The sequence below is a fragment of the Bubalus kerabau genome, chromosome 14 (genome assembly GCF_029407905.1).
Source record: "Bubalus kerabau isolate K-KA32 ecotype Philippines breed swamp buffalo chromosome 14, PCC_UOA_SB_1v2, whole genome shotgun sequence".
Taxonomy (NCBI): Eukaryota; Metazoa; Chordata; class Mammalia; order Artiodactyla; family Bovidae; genus Bubalus; species Bubalus kerabau.
This window is the reverse complement of record NC_073637.1, coordinates 341,135-367,262: the sequence shown is the minus strand read 5'-3', so window position 1 is coordinate 367,262 and position 26,128 is coordinate 341,135. Positions and strand designations below refer to the sequence as shown.

At 48.9% G+C, this 26,128-nt stretch overlaps 1 protein-coding gene and 1 pseudogene across 1 annotated transcript in view; both read left to right on the top strand.

The window, feature by feature from the left end:
• LOC129626435 (liprin-alpha-1-like) overlaps nt 1-26,128 on the top strand; it is a 271,527-nt gene that overhangs the window by 150,357 nt on the left and 95,042 nt on the right. The window lies entirely within an intron of this gene.
• LOC129627426 (uncharacterized) lies at nt 7,212-7,330 on the top strand (annotated as a pseudogene).

The window sequence follows — 26,128 nt, the reverse complement described above, 5'->3', positions numbered from 1 at the left end:
ATTTTTCAATATCCCCATCTCTGTGTTTGCTTATAGTGTTTAACAGCCTTCCATAGAGACCTCAGCTCTGCCTTCATGTGTAAATTAAGCAGAAACCATAATCCATGACCTTCAGCCATGAACTACAGAGTTTAATACCAGATATTTTGGGTGAGGAATTTTTAAAAAAGATGCTTACAATATATGCCATTCTTATCTCTCCTGTTAATAAATACAAGTACCAGGAAATAAAGAGGCCAGAATATATTGCTTCATTTCACAGAGACATCATTCATACAAATCTCTCTCTCTCGGAATGAGGCTTAAAATAAGACATTATTCTGCCTGCCTCATTCAGTCTGGATTCATGAGCAGTTCAGGTTGTGGGGTGGTGGTTGCTTTTCGCTAGTAAATCACACTGTATGAGAAAACTCATATATTGAGTTTAATTCCTATTATGTGGGGATTTCTTATGTTATGTCAGTTCAGTTCAGTTCAGTCGCTCAGTCGTGTCCGACTCTTCGTGACCCCATGAATCGCAGCACGCCAGGCCTCCCTCTCCATCACCAACTCCTGGACTTCACTCAGACTCACGTCCATCGAGTCAGTGATGCCATCCAGCCATCTCATCCTCTGTCGTCCCCTTCTCCTCTTGCCCCCAATCCCTCCCAGCATCAGGGTCTTTTCCAAAGAGTCAACTCTTTGCATGAGGTGGCCAAAGTACTGGAGTTTCAGCTTCAGCATCATTCCTTCCAAAGAAATCCCAGGGCTGATCTCCTTCAGAATGGACTGGTTGCATCTCCTTGCAGTCCAAGGGACTCTCAGGAGTCTTCTCCAACACCACAGTTCAAAAGCATCAGTTCTTCGGTGCTCAGCCTTCTTCACAGTCCAACTCTCACATCCATATATGACCACTGGAAAAACCATAGCCTTGACTAGACGGACCTTTGTTGGCAAAGTAATGTCTCTGCTTTTGAATATGCTATCTAGGTTGTTCATAACTTTTCTTCCAAGGAGTAAGCGTCTTTTAATTTCATGGCCGCAGTCACCATCTGCAGTGATTTTGGAGCCCCCCAAAATAAAGTCTGATACTGTTTCCACTATTTCCCCATCTAGTTCCCATGAAGCGATGGGACCAGATGCCGTGATCTTCGTTTTCTGCGTGTCGAGCTTTAAGCCAAGTTTTTCACTCTCCACTTTCACTTTCATCAAGAGGCTTTTGAGTTCCTCTTCACTTTCTGCCATAAGGGTGGTGTCATCTGCATATCTGAGGTTATTGATATTATCCCGGCAATCTTGATTCCAGCTTGTGTTTCTTCCAGTCCAGCGTTTCTCATGATGTATTCTGCATAGAAATTAAATAAGCAGGGTGACAATATACAGCCTTGACGTACTCCTTTTCCTATTTGGACCCAGTCTGTTTTCCCATGTCCAGTTCTAACTGTTGCTTCCTGACCTGCATACAGATTTCTCAAGAGGCAGGTCAGGTGTTCTGGTATTCCCATCTCTTTCAGAATTTTATATAGTTTATTGTGATCCATGCAGTCAAAGGCTTTGGCATCGTCAATAAAGCAGAAATAGATGTTTTTCTGGAACTCTCTTGCTTTTTCCATGATCCAGCAGATGTTGGCAATTTGATCTCTGGTTCCTCTGCCTTTTCTAAAACCAGCTTGAACATCTGGAAGTTCACGGTTCGTGTATCGCTGAAGCCTGGCTTGGAGAATTTTGAGCATTACTTTACTAGCATGTGAGATGAGTGCAATTGTGCGGCAGTCTGAGCATTCTTTGGCATTGCTTTCTTTGGGATTGGAATGAAAACTGACCTTTTCCAGTCCTGTGGCCACTGCTGAGTTTTCCAAATTTGCTGGCATATTGAGTGCAGCACTTTCACAGCATCATCTTTCAGGATTTGAAACAGCTCCTCTGGAATTCCATCACCTCCACTAGCTTTGTTCGTAGTGATGCTTTCTAAGGCCCACTTGACTTCACATTCCAGCATGTCTGGCTCTAGGTCAGTGATCACACCGTCGTGATTATCTGGGTCGTGAAGATCTTTTCTGCACAGTTCTTCTGTGTATTCTTGCCCCCTCTTCTTAATATCTGCTGCTTCTGTTAGGTCCATACCATTTCTGTCCTTTATCGAGCCCATCTTTGCATGAAATGTCCCCTTGGTATCTCTAATTTTCTTGAAGAGATCTCTAGTCTTTCCCATTCTGTTGTTTTCCTCTATTTCTTTGCATTGATCGCTGAGGAAGGCTTGCTTACCTCTCCTTGCTGTTCTTTGGAACTCTGCATTCAGAGGCTTATATCTTTCCTTATCTCCTTTGCTTTTCACTTCTCTTCTTTTTCCAGCTAAGTCATACAGTGACTCACTTAGTGGCTCAGTCACACACTTGATAATGTAAGGAACAACACTTCTTGAAACAGGCAATATAGAAAACAATAGCAGTAATAGTAGAATCATAAGTAAGAAGTTAGGTCAAGAACTTCTAGTAGGTGTAGCCCAGTGACATCTCCATGTCATCTGACTTAGTTTGCTAAATGACTATAGCTTGCTGTTGATATCCTGGTTGTAGATCCTGAGCATCTGATCTTGATTCAAAGACTGGTTATTGAGATAAGCTTTAGAAACAAACTCAGAATGTCCTTTTTAACAACTTAATTAAACCTCTTAGCAATGTAACATAACCACAAGGAACTATCTCAGGAGTGCGTCTTAGTAAATACAGACCTTAACTTAAAAAACTGGAACTTAATATTCAGTGAAACATAATAGATGCCATAGGCCTGACATCAGTTAGGTGGATTTTTCTTTTAGAGCTCCCCAGTATACGTTGAGATTTCTGTATATGTCGGGAGACAGTCTTTTTATTTACCTGAGAAGGCTGTTCAGAACCCAAGTGTCTCCAGCTTCTGGAGGGATGAGGCAGAGAGAAAAAAGGTATAATTTTACCCGTAGGAGTAAATCACTAGATTGTTTTAAATGACCAGTAACTCGAGGAGAAGTGCTTCTTTATATCTGAAAACACAGAGTAAAAATCAACAATATGTCAGACAAAAAGTCGTGAAAATTGCGGTCATATTTAGCAGTCTACTCCATCCCATGCAATTGATCCCTTTGTTCTGCTGTCCTTGCCCAATGGCCAAGGACATCAGTGAAAGCAGTAGTCTCGAAGAAACTCATGAAGCTTTTGTGAATGTCTGTATGACCTGTCCAGCAAAGTGGGTGCCCTGATCACTGGAGATTGTGGAAAGCACCTTTTAACCATTTTTTCTATTCTGAGATATTAATTCTGAAGCCAGGAAAGGCATTATCAAATAAAAATGAGGTTTGTCAGGGAGCCAGGAAAAGCCAAGTGGCCACGTTGGACCTCTCATAGCCCCAACCCTTTGGTTTATGGCCATTTTTAATCCATTTTAAATTCCCTGAAGAGGCGTTAACTTTTGTAGAAGCAGAATGAGCTGTGTTCATATGTGCTGTAGTCTGTTATCAAAAGCCACATTCCAAGAAAACTTTGTTCTTTTAATCAGTGAGAGAAAACCAAATTCCAGTTTGGTAACAGCTTATATTCACTGGGAAACAATAGTTATTCACTTAGTCATAGTCACAATAAGACTTCAAAGGCAGTTTAATGTCTTAACAAACTTGTAGCATGCACAAAACTCTTCTTTCACTTGCAACACACCTTTTTGCACTTTCTGTATTCGTCACTTCATTTGTCCACTTAGAGGACAGCCACCTGTACGTTTAGACTTACTTTGCTTTTCCTTAATAGAATGTAATTCCATTCCTTATTACTTTTTATTAAAAACACACATCTTACTTTTCTTCAGAAACCATGACTTGTACTTTACATCATCATTCTGTCGATTGGTAAGGATAAATCACCCAAAGTTATATCATTTATAAAAGTATCTGCACAATGTCTCTGTTAATTAGATCAATAAACAAACATCAGTATCATGTATCAATACAATAATGATTATTTCCCAGTTCACACAAGCCTCGAATTCATTTACTTTAATTTCCTTGAATTTAGAATTGTTTGATTTGTAAGCACTTACTTCTCTTTAGGCCAATTAATTAGAGCTCATTGAACCACTTAGCCTTTAGCAATTTTTTCCAAGGATGGAGACATACACCGAGACACACACAAATCTGGACAGACAGAAACCTCACAGTTTTCCACCTGAAATTTAAATTGTCTCTTTGTCCCTTTTATTTTCTTGGCTTGAGTTCCAGCTCATGGCTGGAGTCCCGGATCGAGTGGGCTGTGTATCTCAAGGACATGATAAGAGTTAACTCAGGTTTTTCCCCAGGCATGTTTCTGTTTCTCAGGCAGGATCAGAGCTCCCCAAAAGAGTATTTTCACAAGTCAAACTTTTAGTAATTACATGTGCAAAAGGAACCAGTTTTGCAATTTCAAAAAGATTCCATTTTACCTAGTTTTCTCCGGAGTCTAAAGAATACACATGGCCATTCAGGGTTCAAAATGTCATTTCTCCTTCATGTAGTCATAGCTTCATAGCTAAAATTTAAACCAGAGAGTGCTCAAATTGGCTCTGATGACAGGGGTAGACGGATCGAGAAGATGTCCCAGCAGGGATTATCTCTCTGGGCAGGTGAGGTCATCTCTTAAAGCAAAGAAACCCCATATATAAGGGATTTTTAGGCCTTGAGGATCAAAATTATCCCAGTTTTTCAAGATATTATTCAAGGGGGGGTGGTGGTTCTGGACTGTTAGGCCCCATCTGTAAGAGAGAAAAAAGCAGTGCCCAGTGCCATGGCTTTTTTCTACCAGAGGTGTCTGCCCCTGCTCTAGACGGGGTTGGAGACTGATTTTCCACCTAAGCTTCCTTCCCTGGCCAGAGCTAACCTGTCTCTTACAGGTGAAGGTGTCCTACTCCCACCCCCCCTCATTCTACCACCCAGGCATGGTGGAGATGCACCAGGGTTAGACCTGATGGCATCCCAGATTGATGTCCAGGTCCTCACCATTAAAACCTTGGTTTGATTTCCCTTTTATTCCGGCACCACCTGGGGTGGAACAGAGTAGTTTTCCGGATGCTCGCCGAGCCAAGACCACTAGGGGAAGCACCCAACTTCTGTGTACCTGTGCACATTCCTCATAACAGTATAAGTGGCAAGTCATAAAGGGATGAACAGAAAACCCAAGACATCCTCCTGAGAGTGGCCACACGAGTCTATTTAATAACAAAGGAGGCGATGGAGGGCCCGCCTGCGAGGAAAAACTAATCCTTCATATGCATGGAGTGCCAACATCATCCTTTTGATTCCTGTCCCTCAGACTGTACAAAAAGAATACCTAAGGAGTTGAGACAAGAGCCACTGGAGGGCTTCGTCTGCTCTGCTAAGAGCTAGCGCTACTAAGGGAAGAAGCCCAATGCGCTTTCAATCTGCCCAAATCTGGGGTGTCCCAATCTGTGTCCTCAGGAATCTCATGCTCACCAGCAATGCCTCAATCCATATAGTCCAGAGGCATAGCCACGACAAGAACTTGCCTGTGTGTCTGTGGGGTCAGGATGGTGATTTCCAGTCTGAGAGATGTCCCTGGAGCTAGAGCTCCAGCTCGCTCCCTAAAGTGCTCCTGTCTGCAGTGTCCTGTAAAACTTGGAATGGGGGCCTTGCTAGAAAAGCACAATAACAGCATGGATTGCAAGTCCCTTGAAAGTCTACAATCCGGCACACGAGGTTAATAACTTTAATTCCCCAAGCAGATATGAAATGGTCAGAGGGACCAGGAAAAGCTGACTGGGGAAAAGAAGTTCAGTCCACATGCTTCTGATTTAGTAAAGTAGCTGCTGCTGCTGCTGCTGCTGCTGCTGCTGCTGCTAAGTTGCTTCAGTCGTGTCCGACTCTGTGAGACCCCAGAGTTGGCAGCCCACCAGGCTCCCCCGCCCCTGGGATTCTCCAGGCAAGAGTACTGTAGTGGATTGCCCATTCCTTCTCCAATGCAGGAAAGTGAAAAGGGAAAGTGAAGTCACTCAGTCGTGTCCAACTCTTAGCGACCCCATGGACTGCAGCCTACCAGGCTCCTCCGCCCATGGGATTTTCCAGGCAAGAGTACTGGAGTGGGGTGCCATTGCCTTCTCCATAGTAAAGTAGAGACCACAGTAAACGAGCAAAAGAATCTCAACTCCGAGTGTTCTTACCTTGTCTTGAAGATCTTGGACAAGCCCCCAAGATGATAACCTAGCAGTCAACGGTGACCGATGCCACTGGATTCATGGTGTCTGAAGAAGAAGATATTACTCTGGGGCCAAAGACAGTCTCAGTCATTCAGAGCTTTGTGTATATTTTATTTAAAGTGAAGGTGACAGAAAAAGCTTCTGACACAGACATCAGAAGGGGCTCACTAATTTAAGTGGGGCCATATATACGTCTCAACTAGCCTCTGAGAATAGACAAAAAACATCTCAAGGATGTGAGCGTTTTGCCCAGACCCTTTCCTATAGCATACATCCAAAGCTCAAAAAGAGGAATGTCCTTGAACCTGAGATACTGCTCCCTACAATGCCTACTTGTCTTAGGCCAAAGAATGTGAAAAAGCAAGCAAGCTTGCCTCCTCCTTAAAGGGGCTTTAGGCTTGGACTCTTTATCAACCTGCTGGGACAGGTAAGTATACAGTTAAAATCAGAATACTCTAATGTGGTAATGGTGGTGAGTAAAGCATTTGTATAACATACCACTGATAACTCATATAAGTATATCACTTATAAATTCAGTATGAAGGTCAAAAGATAAAATATCAAAATAATGATAACTACAAAATGAAATAATGGAACCATGTTTGAAGAATTAGATGACAGTATGATACTAAGTCAACAAACAGAGAGACCCAATGAAGAGCTACAAATTATTTTTTTTAAAGGAAACGAACATAAATTCTGGATTTGAAAACGAAAATAATTGAAATGAAAAATTGATAGGTTCAATAGCACATATGAGATGCTGGCAGAAATAATCCATAAACTTGAAGATGAATTCATAGAAATCAATGTAAAAATAAAGAGAAAAAAATGTTGAGGGAAAATGATCTAAGGCATCCATTCATTACACCATCGAGTATGGAAGGAGAGAGACTCTCAGAAAGCAGGGAGAGAAAGGGGAAGGAGTAAAATTACTTGTAGTCGGAATGGCTGACCGGCAGGTCAGAGCAAAAGGGAGGCGCAGCGCAGGGCTCTTAGGGCGCCGGGCGGCAGCGGCCTCCGTCTAAGGCCATAGCACCCTGAACGCGCCCTGTCTCGTCTGATCTCGGAAGCTAAGTAGGGTCGGGCCTGGTTCTTACTTGGATGGGAGACCGCCTGGGAATACCGGGTGCTGTAGGCTCTTTGCCTTCCCTCTCCTTTAGCCCCCGCCCCCACGTCCCAACTCTTGGGCTCCCGCACCCCAACCCCTCCTGGGGGTGGGTGGCCAGGGCACCGACTCCCGCTGCAGACCTGGGGTGCCTCCGCGCGGCCCGCGAGCCCCTCTGCATTTGGCTTCCAGGAAACCAGAGGACCGTCCCGCGGGTCTCCGTCTGGGGCTCCCTTGGCGTGCCTCAGGCAATCCCCGGGGGGCTGCACCAGCTCCAGCCCCAGCCCCAGCCCCAGCCCCACCCCCACCCCCCCATCCTTGCAGGCGAACGCCCGAGCTCGCGCGCATCTGCGTGCACACACAGATATATGTGCACAGATGGTGCATGTATCTTGTTCAGTTATACTTTTGGTGGATATGTGCCTGGGAGTGGGACTGCTGAATCATATGGTACTTTTAGGTTTAGATCCTTCAGGAACCTCCATACTCTTTTCCATAGTGGCTCTACCAACTCACATTCCTACTAACGGTGGAGGCGAGTTCCCTTTTCTCCACATCCTCTCCAGCATTTGTTATCTACAGACTTTTCCATGAGGACCATTCTGACTAATGTGACGTGGTACCTCGTTGTAGTTTGGAGTTGAGTCTGTCCAATCATGAGTGATGTGGAGCAAGATGACCTTTTTAAGATGCAGATGCAATTCTATCACCTCCCTGCTCCAACTGCTCTTGTATTTTCCCATCATAGTGAAGATATGACCAAATCCCTTCATTGCTTGGTCCCCACTTTCTTCTCTGATTTCTTTTCACTGGAATGCCTTCTGCACTCTTTTGGTTCCATCCCATAGGGCATTTTTTCATTTCTTTTCCTTGTCACGTAGCCTTCCAAGATGCTATTTTACCTGCCTGAAATTCTTCCTGCATCTCAACCCTGGTTTACGTTGGTTCAACCTATGGATCTCAACTCAATTATTAGTCTGAAAAGCCTTCTCTGACACCCAGTTTTTGGTGAGGGAAGAGGCCCCTATAGAAGTTCTCAAAGGATCTGCCTGTTATTTATCATTAGATTAGTCTCAGGGAAAGAAGGAACTTTGTGTCTTCTCTCAGGATTCTATTTCCAGAAACATATTACATGCCTACTAGCTCATAGTAGGTGCTCAATATTTATTCAGTGTGTGAAAGACAGAAAAGTTCTGTGAAGCCTCAACTTTTCACTTGGCTCAGCACTTTTGATCTCTTTGTATCTTTGTCCATCCAGTTCTTTTCTTTCTTCTGTTGATGTGCACACTATATTCAAGGCATGATCTAAGGCATGAAGACATATCAATAAATATAGGTTCTTGCTTTCCAGGAACTCATACATCAGATTTCTATAATTCAGGGTTTTTTTCTTTAATGCTCTAGAACAATGTGAACTTTTAGTATTATCCATTTTCATTTCAAAGAAAGATCATTTTACTTACATAGCAAAGGTGGAGACCTTCCAACTTTCAGTCCAATACTTATACCTTTACCATTTCAGGCAAGTCTTGTGGTTCCTTCTGGAGGTGTGCGGCTCTTCCAGAAATGTGAAGATCTTCCATAGTCCTCAGACTTTGGTGTGATTTGAAATCATCAAGAAAGTTTCCAGGTATAGGTTCCAGACCACCACCTCAAAGAGTCAGTAGCGAATGGAGTGGATTCCAGGAACATGCATTGTTAACCAGCATCACTGGTGATTCTGTTGCTACAGACTCAATGCAGTGGGCAGGGCCTGGACTGCCCACTGGGTCTGATGTGGAATGGAAAGAAGGGCTTCCCCCCTCCACTGTTTCTAGCCTTGTGACTAGAAACGGTCCCCAAACAAAAATCAGACAAACAAGATAATCCCAGATGGTAGTCCATGAGATGAAGGAACTAAGCAGCTGGTTGAGATGGAGCCAAGGGGAAAGGTTGCTCTTTTTTTCTCCACCTCTACTCCTTTCTTCCTTGATGCCTTAGTGATTCATCGTGGAGATTTGAAATAAAGTTCACAAGAGTCATATTTGTCGAATAAAGATTTTGCATTGAACCAACTCTAAAAAATGAAGAAAGTTTCACCTGCCACATGTTTCTTTTAAAAAGTCAATTGCTTTTCAACTCTGGGGTTTCTCCATTGCCTTGTTCAAGTAGCCTTAATCGGAAAAATAAAATATAACTAAATAAAGATTTAAATATACCAACAAAGGAAAGCTTCCGTTTCTTAAATCATCTTTCCACTTAGTAGAACACTAGCTCTTTTCTTTGTGTTTTGACTAGGCAATTAGTTGTATCGTGGCTCAGATGGGAAGGCATCCGCCTGCAGGAGACTCAGGTTTGATCCCTGGGTCGGGAAGATCCCCTGGAGAAAGAAATGGCAACCCACTCCAGTATTCTTGACTGGGAAATGCCACGGACAGAGGAGCCTGACGGGCCACAGTCCATGGGTAGCATAAAAGTTGGGCACAACTGAGCAACTAAGAGCAGAAGTATTTCCAAGGGCCACATTCAAGAGATTTGGAACTCTTGCTTGACTCCCTCATGTTGACCATGATGACTAGGCAGCAGATAGCAGCTGATTCATCTGTACAATTAAAAAAGAATGTGTCATTCTGTTCTATACTTTTCTGTACTGTAGGCAGAGACTGTACAGAGCAGATGTCTGGACTTGTACAGGACTTTCGGTCCTTTAGAGGATTACAGTGGCACCATCAATGCTTGCCAGAGGTGGCAGGAAGGCGGCCCTGGAAGTTTGAGTCCAGACATGTCCAGTGTTTTAGACTCATATATCAGATGAGTCAGAGTGCATTTACCCTTCACTATGTCTCCATAGAAAGTTGCTTTGGGTTTGGAGGTACACACACACACACACACACACTCTGCCGCCGAGACAGGTCAAGAGCTAGAAACCACAGGTAAGGGAGACGGAGAAAGAGGGAGAGAGAGACAGCAAGAGGACACGCAAGCTTCCCAACCCCCGGCCTCCACACCCTCCCCCTCCACTCTGGGTATCCACCCGGCCCCAAGTCGACCCGACCCCACCCTCACCCACCGACACACTCACACACACTCTCACACACTCACCCTCTGGCCTGGGGGTGGGGGCTGGGTCTCGCCTTAGGTAGCCAGGCCGAAGGGGACCTTTGAGACCTCGGCTTCGAGGAAGTCTTGGGGTCCCCACGGGTGACCGCCAGCCCCAGGGCACCGCGTCCAGCCGGGGCCCGGCCCAAGGCTGACGCCCCCTCCCTTGGGGAAGCTGCTTCTTCCGCGTGGCCTTCCTCTGAGGTGCGTCACGGGCTGTGCCAGTGTGTCTGTCTCAGATCCGATGCCATCCTCTCTCCCCTGTCTGTCTCCTGTTTGCTGTCTCTCTGTCACTCGCTCTGTGTCTCCATCTGTCTCTGCTTCCCTGTGTGTGTGTGTGTGTGTGTGTGTGTGTGTGCACGCGCGCACATGCGTCTGTCTGTCTGTCTGTATCTCCCTCTCGCAGTCTTGGAGTCTGTCTCTGAACTTTCATCTCTTTCTGCCTCTGTCTCTCCTGACACCCGGCGGCCCGTCCGTTCCTCTGGCCCCAGCCTCTCACAGGTGCTATGGCTCTGGCTGACGAGCTTGCGACGGCGGGCTGTCGACTGTCTGTGTGTCTGTCCGTGTGACTGCCTGTCGCTCGTTTGCTCTCTCAGGAAGGTTGTGTGCTTGTCCGGAGGCGTGGGGGAAAGTGGGGGGGGGGGCCTCGGTAGGGCGAAGGGGCGGGACTGAGGCGCTCGGGAGGACTGCGCCTCCGTGGCTCCCGGTGGGTTTGGGCACCGGGCAGGTGTCCGGCAGGATGGGCGCTCAGGGCCCTGGCTGGGCTGCGCCTAGGCCCACAGGAGGCTCAGAGGCCCGCGGGCCGCGGGGGAGCGGGTGGCGGCGGGTCCGAAAGCCAGACACCTCTGGGCCGCACGGCCCTGAGCAGCGAACGGGATCCGGGGAGGCCCGGTTCGCCGAGCGCAGCCGGGCCTGGAGAGGCCCGGGGTGGGAGGGCACCGAGACCTCCGCGCCCCTCAGCCCACCCCCCAGGCCCCGCACGCACGCACGCACGCACGCCCGGCATGCCGCTGGGGGTCCTGGAAGCCCTCCGGGCTGCCGAACCTGGCCAGGCGTTTGCTGGCCACGGGGCGGCGGTGTTCGGGGGCGTGGCGGCATTGGCCGGCCGGAGTCTGGTCGCGGGTCCTTCGGCTCAAGTACAGCGCGAGCCCCCGGGGAGAGGTGCGGCCGGCTGGCCCGACCGGCAGGTCAGAGCGAAAGGGAGGCGCAGCGCAGGGCTCTTAGGGCGCCCGGCGGCAGCCGCCTCCGTCTACGGCCATACCACCCTGAACGCGCCTGATCTCGTCTGATCTCGAGGGCTCACATTTGATGGTGGGCTTGTCATCTCGTACCTCTTTCTCGTAAAGCTGGCAGCTGAGGGAATGAGGGAAGTGTAAAATTGAATAACAATAGACTATGTGGAATCTGTGAATCTGGACCTCTGTGAATCCCTAGGTCTAAGGAGAGACTGGCAGCTGCCGATGTGGAGTATCTGTCCCCATGACCACGTTTACGTTATCAAATGTGCCATTGACCGCCCTCCCCCCACCCCGAGGGGCAGGGACCCCCACGTGGCAGCCTCCAGGCTCGCTCTCTCCAGCTCATCCACCCTCTAGAAGTTTCCCCAGACCCTCAGTAGGAGTGGGCACTGCTGCGGGTGTGCGTTGTGTGTCCTCGTGCCCCATGTGACGTTGCACGACTAACCGCACTCTGTGTTTGCACCCTTCCTCCCGCGCTCATGGGACCAGGCAGCGTGGCGGGAACGCAGGGGCTGGATTCTGCTACAGTCAGGACTTGCTCCTGATGTGCTTCGGGGTGAGTACAGGCCGGCCTGGTCCTGCGGGGGCACGGAGCCCACGCCCCAGGGAGTGGAGGGTCAGCGGGTCTCCGGAGGTTAGCCTGGGAGAACCCTCACAGCAGAGAACGTGACCTTGGTGCCCCACTGCCGCCGGAGTGGTCAGAGCATGGCCAAGGCCCCTCGCATAGGGACGCGTGGGTATCCCTCCCACAGTGGCAGTGCTGCCGGCCACGCCCTGCGTGCACGTTCTCGGAGGGAACAGGGCCCAGACCGTCAGGGTTCACGAGGCTGCCCTGCCCTGGACCTCTCCGTGCAGAGGCCAGCATTTCACACGGAGGTGCACCGGCATCTGGGGCTCGGCGGCCACTAAGGGGCCACCCTCCCTTGCAGGTGCTGCTCTGGGTGGTCCTCTGGTGGGTCCGGCCCTGGGGCCCAGCCCTGCTCGAGCAACTCTGAGGGCAGGAGGCTGTCTGCTCTGTCCTGTTCACATCTCAGCTAGAAAGCTGGATTGGGCTTTTGAGGGTTTTTTTTTACCAGCAGCTTTTAGCTGTATGTCAGAATCAAGTCAGCCACAGAGTTCTCTCCTTGATCTGCTTGGTCCTCCATGTTTCTCTGAATTCTCAAAGCAGCTGAAGCCCCAAATGGGGTAGGGGGTGGGGGTGTCAGGAGGGGCAGGGGCTGGGGCACCAGCTGCCAACCCAGGACTGACTTTTCTGTGTGTTTGTTTCCAGTTTACCTGCACGAATTCTCCAGATGTTTATACAGCATCCAGTATACAACAAAGACTACATTTTGAACTCGATGTCATCTTTACTCTGTTAATACTTGTTACATGGATCCGAAGATATTACAGGGTTTTTAATTAGTGAAAAATTCATGAAGACCATAGAGAAAAAATATTTTAGAATTTAATGTTTCTGATATTTATGTAAACTTATGACTTCATTTATAGAATTACTTCCTTTTTCTTGTATATTCAGGCTATGAATATCCTTTCAGATCCATTCATGTTCTGATACCTGGTTTCAGTCTTTCAAATGAATGTACTGTAGTGCTTGTCTGTATAAATCCTATGAACAAACACAGGGCTTTTGTAAATGATGCATTTATTGTCATTATTCTTGTTTTTCAATGTTAAACCATGAGAGAAGGGGTTTTCCTGAGATTGTAAAATCATCATGACACGGTGTGCATTATTATCCTTCCAGAATGTAACCAAGCTCTCCAACAATCACTCTGAAATAAGCAAACTTAATTTCAACCAATTGTTGGTGGATGTTAACGACTGGCCTAAACTGTACTTTTTCTAGCAAGAAATGGTTTTTGTCCACAGCGTGAAGTGATTTAAAGGTACTGGGTGTTAAATGTGAGCTTCTAATGAAATTTGGGCTGAAAGGATGCCTAGAAGACGACTATGAAGATCTCTCCTGTAACCTAGTCTCTGTGGACCCGGATCCCTCCTCTCCCGTGAGACTCTTTGGGGACCAATTGCGATGCCCTGCACCTGCTGCAGAGCCATCGAGCTGGACAGTGAAGGTGCCACTTCCCAGACAGACAGGGTAGTGCAGCTCTGACAAAGGCCTTATTTTTATGTAAATCATCTTTTTACATGTTTGTAAACATGTGTAAAGAATGGACCTAGGCGTACATTTTTAGATTGTGATGACATAGCCATTCTGGATTGTATAAATAGCAAATGTAATCTTTACTTTTTCAGCAGCACATTAAAAAAGCCAGCAAGAGATGCGTTCAGGTCACAGTGTGATATTTATTATGCAGCTGGTATCTTGGTAGACAGAGACAGCATGTCTCTTTACATGTGGGTTCCGCCTTTAATTTACTTGTACAATTCATTGTTATCATTCTATTTTCCTATTAATCTTTTGTGAACTTCCCGAATATGTGACAAAGTATGTACAGTCTACTTTTGAACTATTTTTATCACAGTATTATTTATTGCTTTCTTTCAATCAAGTACTGAAGCAAAATTTCCCAGGGCCAATAAAGAGTGCCGAGGGTAAGCTGTACTCTCACTGAGAACAGACCAGAGCTGGTAACGGGAGCCCGTGTCATCCCACGGACATTCTCTTAAGAGAAACGGATGGATGCAATGGAAAGGCCAGAAGGCGGAAGCATAGGTGTCCCTAGAGGGCGCCCGACGGTGTGTTCATTCCCTTGGCTCCGGAGACAAGAGGCTCCATCACTTCAGCATCTGCGGGGACAGGGCCCCTCTGCTGCTGAGGCGTGGGCAGCGGGCCGAGGGTGGGAACAAAGTGCAGGTGTCGAGGCTCGCCATCGGTCACAGGGCGGGGTGTCCGAGGGCAACCTTGACGGGGACCCGAATGATGCACCCTAGTCCAGCATCAGGTCCTCCCTCAGCATCAGACCCTAGGTCCAGCATCAGACCCCAGTCCAGCATCAGATCCCAGTCCAGCGTCACGGCCCTAGTCCAGCATCAGGCCCTCCCCCACCCTCAGACCCTCCCCCCACCTCCGACCCTTCCCCAGTATCAGGCCCCCCACCTCCAGTATGAGGTGTGGCAGCCCTAACTTGTCTGGTACTCCTGAGCACACTCAGGCAGCCCCAGAGCAGCAGGACAATAGCTCTGGCAGGAGGTGCATCTTTAGGAATCACCTGCGGAGCAGCAGCAGCTGGCGTTTGTTTCAGGTCAAGGAGAGACAAAGAAAAGGCACTTGTGCAGGAGGCAGTGGAGGTTGTGTGCACGTTCCCCAGCTCTGCTTCCTCCCCGTAGGGGCTTTGCTCTCCTGCTCTCTCACAGGCCCCAGGGTGGTGTCCTTCCAGATTCACGGTCTCCTTGATATCTCAAGCCCAAGTCCTGAGTTGCGTCCCAGTCCGGTGTGGCAGAGGGCTGGGAACACCCAAGCTCAAGGGCTGAAAGGATCCCAGGGGGACAGCCGGGCCCCAGCAAGTAGCAGGGCAGGGCATGAGGGTGGCCGCCCACAGAGGGCCCCAGAGCAGCACTGGAAGGAGAGCGGTGATGCCTGAGCTCACTCGGGGACGCTGCCCGGCCTGGCACTCAGAGAGGTTACTGCCAGCAGCTCTGGGGATGCAGGAAGCCCGGTGAGTGACACCACGCCACCCAGGCCGTGTGGTGGGCACTGCTGACCATGGCCTCGGTTTTCATTCCGGTTCCAGCTGTCCCTCCAAGGGCTGACGGGCTCCTCTTCCGAATGGCACAGATATTTCCTCTATGTGGGTGAACGCATCCCTTGTTTCTGTTGGCACTCTTGTCGCTCATCGTGTGTTTTCCTCTTTACAACCTGTGCTTGCTGCTCTTCCAGTTTAACTTAGGAGCGGCCCTTATGTTCTGCGTTTCTAGTTGTCAGCATTCACTGGGGCTTTCCAGGTGGCGCTAGGGGTAAAGATCCTGCCTGCCAATGCAATAGATAACGAGAGATGTGGGTTCGATCCCTGGGTTGAGAAGATGCCCTGGAAGAGAGCATGGCAACCCACTCCAGTCTTCTTGCCTGGAGAATCCCATGGACAGAGGAGCTAGCGGGCTACAGTCCCTGGGGTCGCAGAGTCAGACACGACTGAAGCAGGTTAGCACACACTCAGGTTTTAGTTCAGTCGCTCAGTTGTGTCCGACTCTTGCCACTCCTTGGATTGCAGCACTCCAGGCTTTCCTGTCCTTCACTATCTCCTGGAGTTTGCTCCAACTCATGTTCATTGAACCATCATGCCATAGAGCCATCTCATTCCTGTTTCATCCACGAGAGAGGTGGCTGGGGCTCGGCAAAGTGCCTGGTCCCACTGGGTGGGTGTGAACCTGCCCTCACCGCTCCCTAACCACGTGACTGTCACTGTGTCCTCCTCTGTGAATCGGGAGGGGGCAGCACCTGCTTGCTAAGGCGCACACAGCATCTGGTACATAATCAATGCACCATCCATCTATGCATTGTATTTACTAATAATAGGGATAGCATTTAATAATCTGCTCCTTTTTCTCTCTTGTCACTTAGCTGTGCTCCAGACCACATCTGCTTTACTTACCCCTGTACATCCCACACCCAGCACAAACAAGACTCAACAAATTTGTGGCTGAAGAGGCAGGAACATATGCTGTCTGTCCTCAAGGAGAGGAAGCTGAGTGATATGGGGGCCTGATGATAACCCTGTGTGATGAGGGGACCCCAGGAGGACCTGTGTGGCTGTGGGGTGGGGTGGGGGCATGGGCAGAACCCCTGATGAGCTCCTGGGGATGGGGAAGGTGGCAGGAAGGAGGGCGGGCTGTTCCTTGTGGGGTGTCCACAGATTGTACCTCACCCCTCACTGAGGACCACTTAGGCCGTTTCCAAACACATGTCACTGTTAGGATGAAACAATCATTGCCCAGCTCCTACTCAATCAATTGCGTAGAATATGTTTCTAGCACTGGAGTACAATCATCTGCTTTATTCATTCCATGCTCCATTCATCCACCCATCCAGCCAGCCATCTGTTCATCCATCCACCACTCACTAATCCATCCATCCATCCACCCAACCATCCACTCATTAACTCAGCCGATCATCTCAGACCCATTGAGAAGACAGACGCCTCCTCCACTCCTGCTCCCAGGAGGACCCCCAGCGTGATTGACAGGAGCCTCGTGGGGACGACGGGGGAGACACAGAAGGGAGATGCCTGCAGGCCCTCCTCCCTCTGAACGGTGAAGCACCCACCTGGTCCTAACGCCTCCTTGCTGGGGTGTTCAGGCCGGCCCTTTTCCTTCTTGCGAAACAAGCGGCTGATGGAGGACTTGATGCCCTTCTTCTTTGGGGCTTTGTGCAGCGAGCCCTGGCTGCTGGTGCTGCTGCTGGGGTTGTTCCCGGGGCTGTCCTGAGAGCCTGTGGAGCTTCGGGGAGAGAAAACGACCTTTAACTGGCACCCTTGTGCAAACACACACCCCTCCACAAGAGCTACTGATAGAAACGGGCACCCAGCAACACCTGCGCCTCAACCTCGCAGCTGACAGTTGGAGTCTCCTTCACCAACCACACTCCACACAAGCAATGCAGGCTCCCGGCGTCAGACAACCGCACTGGGAAGCTGAGATTCTCTGCCTCGAGCTCTCCCGCGAGGAGGGCTTGACTCCAGGCCAGCTGGTGCAGAGGGCGCTCTGACCCTCCCTTAGGGTCGCTGCTCGGCAGGTGACGACGCTCCAGGAGAAGACGAGCTCCCCTGCTCTGGGTAGATCCCCCCGCCTCCCACAGGGTAACCATCCCCGGCCGTGGCAGGAGAGCGACGGTCACCGTGCAGGGCCGCTGGTCAGGTGACCACATGTGCCCTCCATCGAGTGCTGCCTGGCTCAGGACGGGAGCTCAGCAAGTGGTGGTCTGAATGAGGACAGTGTCAGTCACAGGAGGGGACAGGGTCTCCTGAGAGGAGACCCCTGCAGGAAAGGGAGGGACCCTCAAGAGCGAACCCGAGAGGCACGGGGCCGTCACCATCAGGAACGTGCCCCAGGCCGGGCAGACCTCTACCAAGAGCGGGAAGAAAGCTCCCACAGGAGTCAATCTGTAGAGATGGACGTTTTCTAAAATCACTGAGGTCACTGAGCTCTTCTTCCCCAGCACCTGAAGTTCACCACTAAACACAGGCACCGAACTCAGTGGTATTCCTTTAAAATCATCCTTGCAACTCTTTCAAGACAAGAGGCGCAGGGCTCCTGAAACTGACGACGCACACACAGGCCGCTTACTTGTGGGCGTCCCTGAGGTCCTCGTGGGTGGCTGTGCGCAGCGCCCCCGTGTGCAGGCGGCCCAGCCCAAGGGACCGCGGCCAGGCGAGGGTCGAGGGTTCACATCTGATGGCGGTCTTGTCATCTTCTACCTCTTCCCGTAAAGCTGGCAGCTGAGGGAGTGAGCTAAGTGTCAAATTGGCTAACAATAGACTGTTCTGAAAAAGGCAATCACACAGGCTTTACATTATAACCAGAAACTTATTTGAAAATCTATTAGCTATGCTTTCCCCCAAGTACAAAAAAACCCTTGTTATAGCTTAATGCCATCTTAAAGGACTGTCTTGTTCAAAAAAAGTGGGGCTATGGGGCAGCGAGAGCATCTGACTGAGTGCAGAGACCCCGGACGGGAGCCTCCCTGCAGTCGGCCTCGGCCCTCCCTGGAATCCAGCGACCAGATGGCCCTGTAGGGCAGGACAGCAGAGCGATGCTGGCACCGTGGATCCTGCATGGCATGAACTGCCCTGATGACAGGACTGTGCTCATCGCCAGATGCTGCTCAGAAGCACCACAGCTAGAGTACAAAACCTCTCAGCAAAGCCGTCCAGACCTTTCTGTTTGAAGGAGAAAAAGACACAGCTTGTGCCACCATCCAAGATCATTTGTAGTGATGATGCAGGTTACTGGAACCCATGACAACAAGAGAAACACAGAAAAGGTACCTAACCCCTCCACGCGAACACCATGTGCCTGGATCGTATTTCTCGGTAACATACAGACTGGGGACTACCCACTGAAGTACTTACACGCTGTTCGAGTGTCATTTGCTCACAGTGGTTTCCATAAGGCGCCCCCAGGTCTTCACTAACAGATGATCTTGTATCACCCTAGAGCGGTGGGAGGTTCAAAAGGGAGGAGATATATGGATACCTATGGCTGATTCATGTTGAGGTTTGACAGAAAAGAAAATTCTGTAAAGCAATTATCTTTGAATTAAAAAATAAACTAATTAAAAAAAAAAGAAGAAGAAGATGATCTCTCTTGGACTCCCAGCGTTTCCGCTGGTCCTGGGTGTGAGGAAAGGAAGACAGTGTGGGAACAGATTAACCCTGCAGGGTCCAAACAGGTCTCACTGATACATTTTGGTGTGTGGCTAAACCTGGGGAGGTTTTAGGAAACATGCATGGCATGTATTGTTATAAACAATGAGTGCGTTGTGTTAACCAACTAACCTGTGCCTTTTTGGTGGGATTCTGTAAAGAATACTGATCCCGTGCAGCCCCAGAGGAGCTTGGTGACAACAAAGTAACTTAGTGCAAAATACAGCTGAACTCATTTAACAGCAGCTGGATAAACTGGGCTCCCTCCCCTGAGCTCTAACAAGAACCCTCAGACAACAGAAGGCTACAAAGGCTAGAAATTTTCCACATGGAACTGAACAGGGATCAATCTCAAATTCAAGTTAAAATAAGCATTTATAAAAATCAGAAAACAACAACCAACAGAGCAGGGAAGTGACACACCTGGGTTGACTATGGACTCAGTGGAGACAAACACCTGCCTCGGAGTCAGGGCCCAGGCCAGCCCCTTCCCCCGGGCCTCCTCCTGAGGAAGGCCTCTGGGTCTGCAGCCTGGCTGCCCTCCCCCAGGATGGGAGCTGCCCCACTGGTGCCACATGTGGCTAGGAAGGGCAGTGCCGTGTCCTCGCTGAACAGGAGGGCAAAGCAGGCCACAGAGCGGGCGAGCGGCACGCCCAGGTCACCAACCCCAGGGGGACGGCGCTGCTCTGCTGTGCCCAGCAGAAGGGCTCCCGGGCACTGAGCCGCCTGAACTGGAGCACGGCCACCCCAGTCCTGCGGGAAGGCCCAGGAGTGCTCGGCCAGCGGGCTGGGAGCAAGAGAGGGACAAGGAAGGCCAGCCCTTGGGGCACTGGACTCCAACAACAGGGGCTCATCCAAGTGACCCGAGGGGAGAGGCAGAGAGCTCCCTCCTGATGCTCCCTCCATCAGGGATGCCGTGATGGACACGAGAGCCTCTGGAGGAAAGCGGGCTGGACAGCACCACGGTTAAGTGTCCAGGCTCTGATCAGACCAGTCTGCACACGCTGCTGGGTGTGAGAGCCTGGGCAGGGTGCCCGGCCTCGCTAAGCCTCAGTGTCTATGTCTGCTGAACGGGGATAGTAGTAGACTGGACCTCACCTGGGGATGAGATGACAGACTCGGAAAGCACGTGCCCGGCACACAGAGTCTCCTGCACACTGCTACCCACCATCATTAAATTGGCTTCCCGCAAATCTAACATCTATGGCTCTGATTCAGTCATTTCTTATATGAAAACACTAAGTGGAAATTCCATGGTGGTCCAAAGGTTAAGACTTGGCACTTTCACTGCCGGGACACTGGTCTGATCCCTGGTTGGGGAACTAAGATCCCATAAGCTGTGCAGCACGGCCAAAAACATAAGTACAGAAATTTTTAAAAATAATAAATAATACTATGTCTATTATAAACAAGCATGAGATGAACAGAAGGCCAACAAGTGGGAGAAAGGCACACTGTTACAATTGTCCCAACGAATGACCAATTTCCAACAGAACCATCAGCACATTTTAAGTGGTGGGTGAGTTTCATCACTTCCATTAAACCGTCAATTATTCACCAGGACATAACCACACAGTGTTCATTCACGTTAAACGATAAGGACTCTTCAATACTTCACAGAGAAACAAAGGCCTGCTAAATTACTCAATAGTTTACCTTTCGACGCTGCTTCCTTAAATCACTAGGCTGATAGGTGCATGCAAAGAAATGAAGAGAAACCAGATTTATTGCGACTTGGAAGCTAAAATTTCAAGAATCCGTAGAGGCAAATACAGTAAAGCAAAAATGATGGCAAACATGTAAGTGACATGAAGATTTAGAGAAATGTGACTGGAAACAGAACATTTTTTTGACCACAGAAGTTAAATAAGCTATTCGAGATTTACTAGAGAAACACTAAAAATTATTACTCAGGAAGATACCATTCTATTACAACATCATGATTTATTAAAGCACAGCATTCTGTACAACAAAGGGCCTTAACAGGTGTCTGTCTATTCTCAGCCAAATCTCTCTATAAGTTAGCTTCTCTTAATCAAAAACATGTTACACTTTAAATTAGTAATTTAACTGATGAGGAAGTTACCATAATACCTAGTTTAACATTGAACAAATCTAACCACCTCTTGGACATTCATGTAAAATCCTGACATAGAATTTGATTTAAAACTTCTCAAAATAAATTCATTAAAGCAAGTTCCCTGTGAAAATATGTAAGAATGAAAGCTAGCACAATAGCAGGTGCAGTCTTTACATTTTATTAACCATAGAAGATACTTTTTTAACGAGTCTAATAGAGACATTAACTGTGCAAAAGCTGATGAGATTTACAGTCTTAAATACAAGCACCAACACAGAAAGGATATTGTGTCAGTTCAGTTCAGTTCAGTCGCTCAGTCGTGTCCGACTCTTTGTGACCCCATGAATCGCAGCATGCCAGGACCCCCTGTCCATCACCAACTCTTGGCGTTCACCCAAACTCATGTCCATTGAGTTGGTGATGCCATCCAGCCATCTCATCCTCTGTCGTCCCCTTCTCCTCCTGCCCCCAATTCCTCCCAGCATCAGAGTCTTTTCCAATAAGTCAACTCTTCACTTGAGGTGGCCAAAGTGCTGGAGTTTCAGCTTTAGCATCGGTCCTTCCAATCAACACCCAGGACTGATCTCCTTTAGAATGGACTGGTTGCATCTCCTTGCGGTCCAAGGGACTCACTCTCAAGAGTCTTCTCCAACACCACAGCTCAAAAGCATCAATCCTTTGATGCTCAGCTTTCTTCACAGTCCAACTTTCATATCCATACATGACAACTGGAAGAACCATAGCCTTGACTAGATGGACCTTTGTTGGCAAAGTAATGTCTCTGCTTTTGAATACGCTATCTACGTTGGTCATAACTTTGCTTCCAAGGAGTAAGCGCCTTTTAAGTTCATGGCTGCAGTCACCATCTGCAGTGATTTTGGAGCCCCCCAAAATAAAGTCTGACACTGTTTCCCCATCTATTTCCTATGAAGTGATGGGACCAGATACCATGATCTTAGTTTTCTGAATGGTGAGCTTTCAGCCAACTTTTTCACTCTCCTCTTTCACTTTCATCAAGAGGCTTTCTAGTTCCTCTCCCTTTCTGCCTTAAGGGTGATGTTATCTGCATATCTAAAACTCTACTAATTCTACGCTTAAGAGGATCATTTCTTTATGTAAGCACAATCTCATTTATGAATTATACATGATATGTAGTTTAGGATCCATCTACATACATTATGCTTATAACTGCGTGCTGCTGCTGCTAAGTCGCTTCAGTCGTGTCCGACTCTGTGCGACCCCATGGACTGCAGCCTACCAGGTTCCTCCGTCCATGGGATTTTCCAGGCAAGAGTACTGGAGTGGGTTGCCATTGCCTTCTCCTGTAACTGCATAGTGATACACCAATTCAACTTACTGCTATGGGGGAAAAACACCATTTAATGAGACATGAAGACAAAGCACAAACCTGACTAAGGGGACACACGCTGTGGACCACAGCACGGCTATGACCAGAGCAAGTGAGGGGACGGGGGAGGGGAGATGGATAGGTAAACTACAGCCTCGGGGGCTGGGGGAGGGATCTGGATTCATGACGACTAAGCAGACAACAGGATGAGAGAGGGAATCAAAACCAATGATGAAAGCAGACACACTGTCAGAGAACTCCAACAGCAAGGAAAACATGCAGAACTGTTCTTTTCCAAATATTCGGAAAGAAATCAAGCATGAAACCACAGAGAAACCATCAAAGAATTTTAAATATCAACTAATTAGCCAATGATGCAAATTATAAAAACAGTGTGTCAAAAGACCACAAAATGGACTAGTTACCACTTCACAGGCCGCTAAAACAATTCACGGTTAATTTAATTATAAGCTGACTAACAATGCAGCTAACATGCAATGGGTGGTAACAGAAAAAAGAGACAATACAAGTCCAGTTACAAAGCAGAATGTTGTACACGTGATTTCATGGGGTGAACAGCAATGCACTCACAACACCTAAGCTAAACACGCAAGAAAGCTGGAACATGTGCTTTAGAGCCACACACTCTGTCACCAAAAGCCCTAGGTCGTCATCCCAGTTTTAGACTCGGAAAAGTGAGGCAGCCCGACGTCTTCCCTGGGGCCCTGGGCCCTGGGCTTTTAACCTGGTTTCACACGCAGAGCTGGCCTGAGCGCGTGGCCAGGTCCATCAGTAAGCAGACCAATGTAGATTCTTGGTTTTGTTCCCACCGCATGCCCTGCACCCTGTAGCCAGGCATCCCCAGTGGAAAATCTGCTGCACGGCTTTCCCATGCCATGAGAGCTGCCTATGGTTACTTTCACGAAGCTGTCTGCTCCCTGAGAACAGAAACTTCCCTGCAGCTGCTGTGCCCTGCACAAGGCCAGGCCCAACGTTACAGAGGCAGGCTCTGGCTGAGTTCATGATGACGTGCTAAGTGGTGGTCCAAATATCAAGACTAATTTGTCGCTGTGCCATTGTGGAATGATTAAAGACGAGGCAGTTTAAAAACTTTTAGACCTCTGAGCGTAGCAAATGTACCTGATTTTCTTCTGGGTATAAAGAGAAAAAACAAAAAACAAACAAAAAACAGCATGCTGGGGGAGGGATGCGGCAGGGAGGAGGCAGTCACATACCAGAGTCATGATGCCCAGCTGGTCTCCCTCCTGCGCCAGGCTCTGCTGCCTCCTTCTGGCCTTGGGCAGGGGCGGGCAGGAGCCAGCATGCGAGGAGGTGGGAAGCAGGTTGAGGGAGCTCACTGATTTAAAACGACGGAGGCTGCCTAAGCTCCCCCTGCCCTCCCTGCTCTCAGTCTCCTCGGCCCACTGCTCCGTGTTCTCCTTCTCTTCTTCGATCAACCTAAAATAGAATAAAAGGCGTCACCTGCCTTTGTCAGCAGAGGAACCTGTCTGGACAATAAATTTGTGTCATGATTAGCAAATTCCAGAAACAGTTGCTCAATTAACATCTCAGCCAAAAGGTTCTACCTTTCCTCTTTGGAATATTCTCAAACTTAGAATAACTTAGCCTTGAGTCTTACAAACTGGCCCTGACCATCCACGCTTGATTTCACTTATTTACTCTAACATTCTGAAGGGGCCCCGGTGGCAACTCTCTTTCCTGTGAAGAGATACCTCAAGTTGACAACCCTTGCCTCCCCTGCTCTCAGGGCAGAGATGCACGTCAAGTGCCTCAAGTCTTTTCCGCTGGGAATCAGGAACTCTGTATAATCAAAACAGCAATTCACAAACAAGCTGCAGTTTCTTTAAACACAAGTCTCCAGACCAGATGAAGTGCTGAGTTGATCATTTTTTTTTTTTTTTTTAAGGTTGTATACATACAAACGCATCACTTGATGAAGTTCTCCACCAGCTCTGTGTGAGTTTCTGGATTCATGTCAATGTGCTGCATTAACCTAGAATTCACAGTTTCTGCTCTTCTCCCCTAATGTGTGGTGGATGTTTTTATATAGCAGTTTAAATATACGATTATGCAAATACAATGATTTTCAAATTAAAATACAAGATTCTTACAGGAAGTAAACTCCAGCTGCACTTCAACTCATACATCTGCAAAGTTTTTCACTGTTGATAACAAGTTGATGGACAGAATTGACCGTTTACATCAAGTCAACTTGTCGCATAAGGAAAAATCACTTTTACCTGAAAACTTGCTGTAAAAATAAAAATATTAATCTATAACCGTTCCATATTTCCTGCAGGGACGCAGAAAGACCATCTTTCTGAGCTCGTCTGTGCTCAAACACGGCCCACAAAGCTGTCTGTCTTGGCGTGAAATGGGCAGGTGACACCACCTGCGTTTGCTGGTTGTCCCGTTCACCCCCTGCCTCTCCCCCGGAGCCCCGCGCTCGGCCGACAGGAACGGGCACCTCGGCCTGGGCTGACGTGATGAGACCAGTCTGAGCAGCAGCTCTGCCTGGTCCTGTGCAGGGTCACCGGCCTGCGGCCACTCTGAACGTGGACTCGGGACACGGGCATAGCTGGGCAGGTGTGGCACCAGGCAGGCCTCGGGGCCCCCAGCCACCTGGCTGCACCCAGACCCAAGGCCCCCTGCTCACCACGAGGCAGGCCTTTGGATTCTATCCTGTTTTGAAAATTGTTATACCTGCCAAGATGGTGTCTAAAGAAAACATCTTAAATATACTGAGGAGATGAGAAAAACTCAAACACGTGTCCTTGGACCACTGTCTTACAACAAGCCAATCTTCATACTACATTAAGTTAAAAAGGAAAAGGCAGATCTGAGTGGGAATTTGCCAACCCCAAAACCCCAGCTTTCACCAGGTGGCTTTTCACCAGAACGTGGGGGGCTCTGAGGGACACAGGAGGGTCCACGGGCCGCAGGGGACACCGCCTCGGCACCTCACCCACCTTGGGGCTCAGAGCTGAGGGGGGACACCCCACAACGCCGCCCCCCCCCCGCCCCCACAGAGTGCTGACACCACACCGTGGACAGAACGCCCCGGCTGCCCGAGCTCTGTAATCAAGGGCCATCTCAAAACTGAAAATTCTTGAAGCAGACCTGAGGTCAGGTTTCTTACTATGGAACACTCAGACGTCCCTAGGAGAAGACAGCTCCTCAGAGAAACCGAGTTTCTGGGGACCTGAGTTCAGGATCACCCACCGGATCTCTTCATTGATGGCGTCCAGCTGCTCCTGCATCATCACGGTCAGAGTCTTGGCATTGGCCTGCCTGCTGGGCGACAGCTGAGTGGCCGAGCTGAAGAGGGTGACCCTGTCGCCCTCGTCGTCAGACACGCCCTCGTCACTCTCAAACGCCTGGGCCACATCGGCCAGCATGCTGGCTTGCTGCGTGCGCTCCCAGTCCTGCTCCTTCAGGGTCTGCACCTGGGCACGAGAGGACCACGTCTCGTCAGCGACATTCAGGGCAGCTCAAGTCTATCAGGAACTGAACCCAATTTTACATGGAAGCCCTGACTGTGGATGAATGGGCCATGCTCATGAGACACTGCCATCTCTTAAGCGAACAGGACTCAAGAAACAGGCAGGGGGAGAATCCAGTTCCTAGATGGCCTGGTGACACCCAGGTCTCAGCGTGGACGGCAGGCAATCCTATGAGGTTATTCACAGGGTGGGCTGATGGAGTCAGAGACAGAAACCGAAAATTACAAAAATACATCCATGC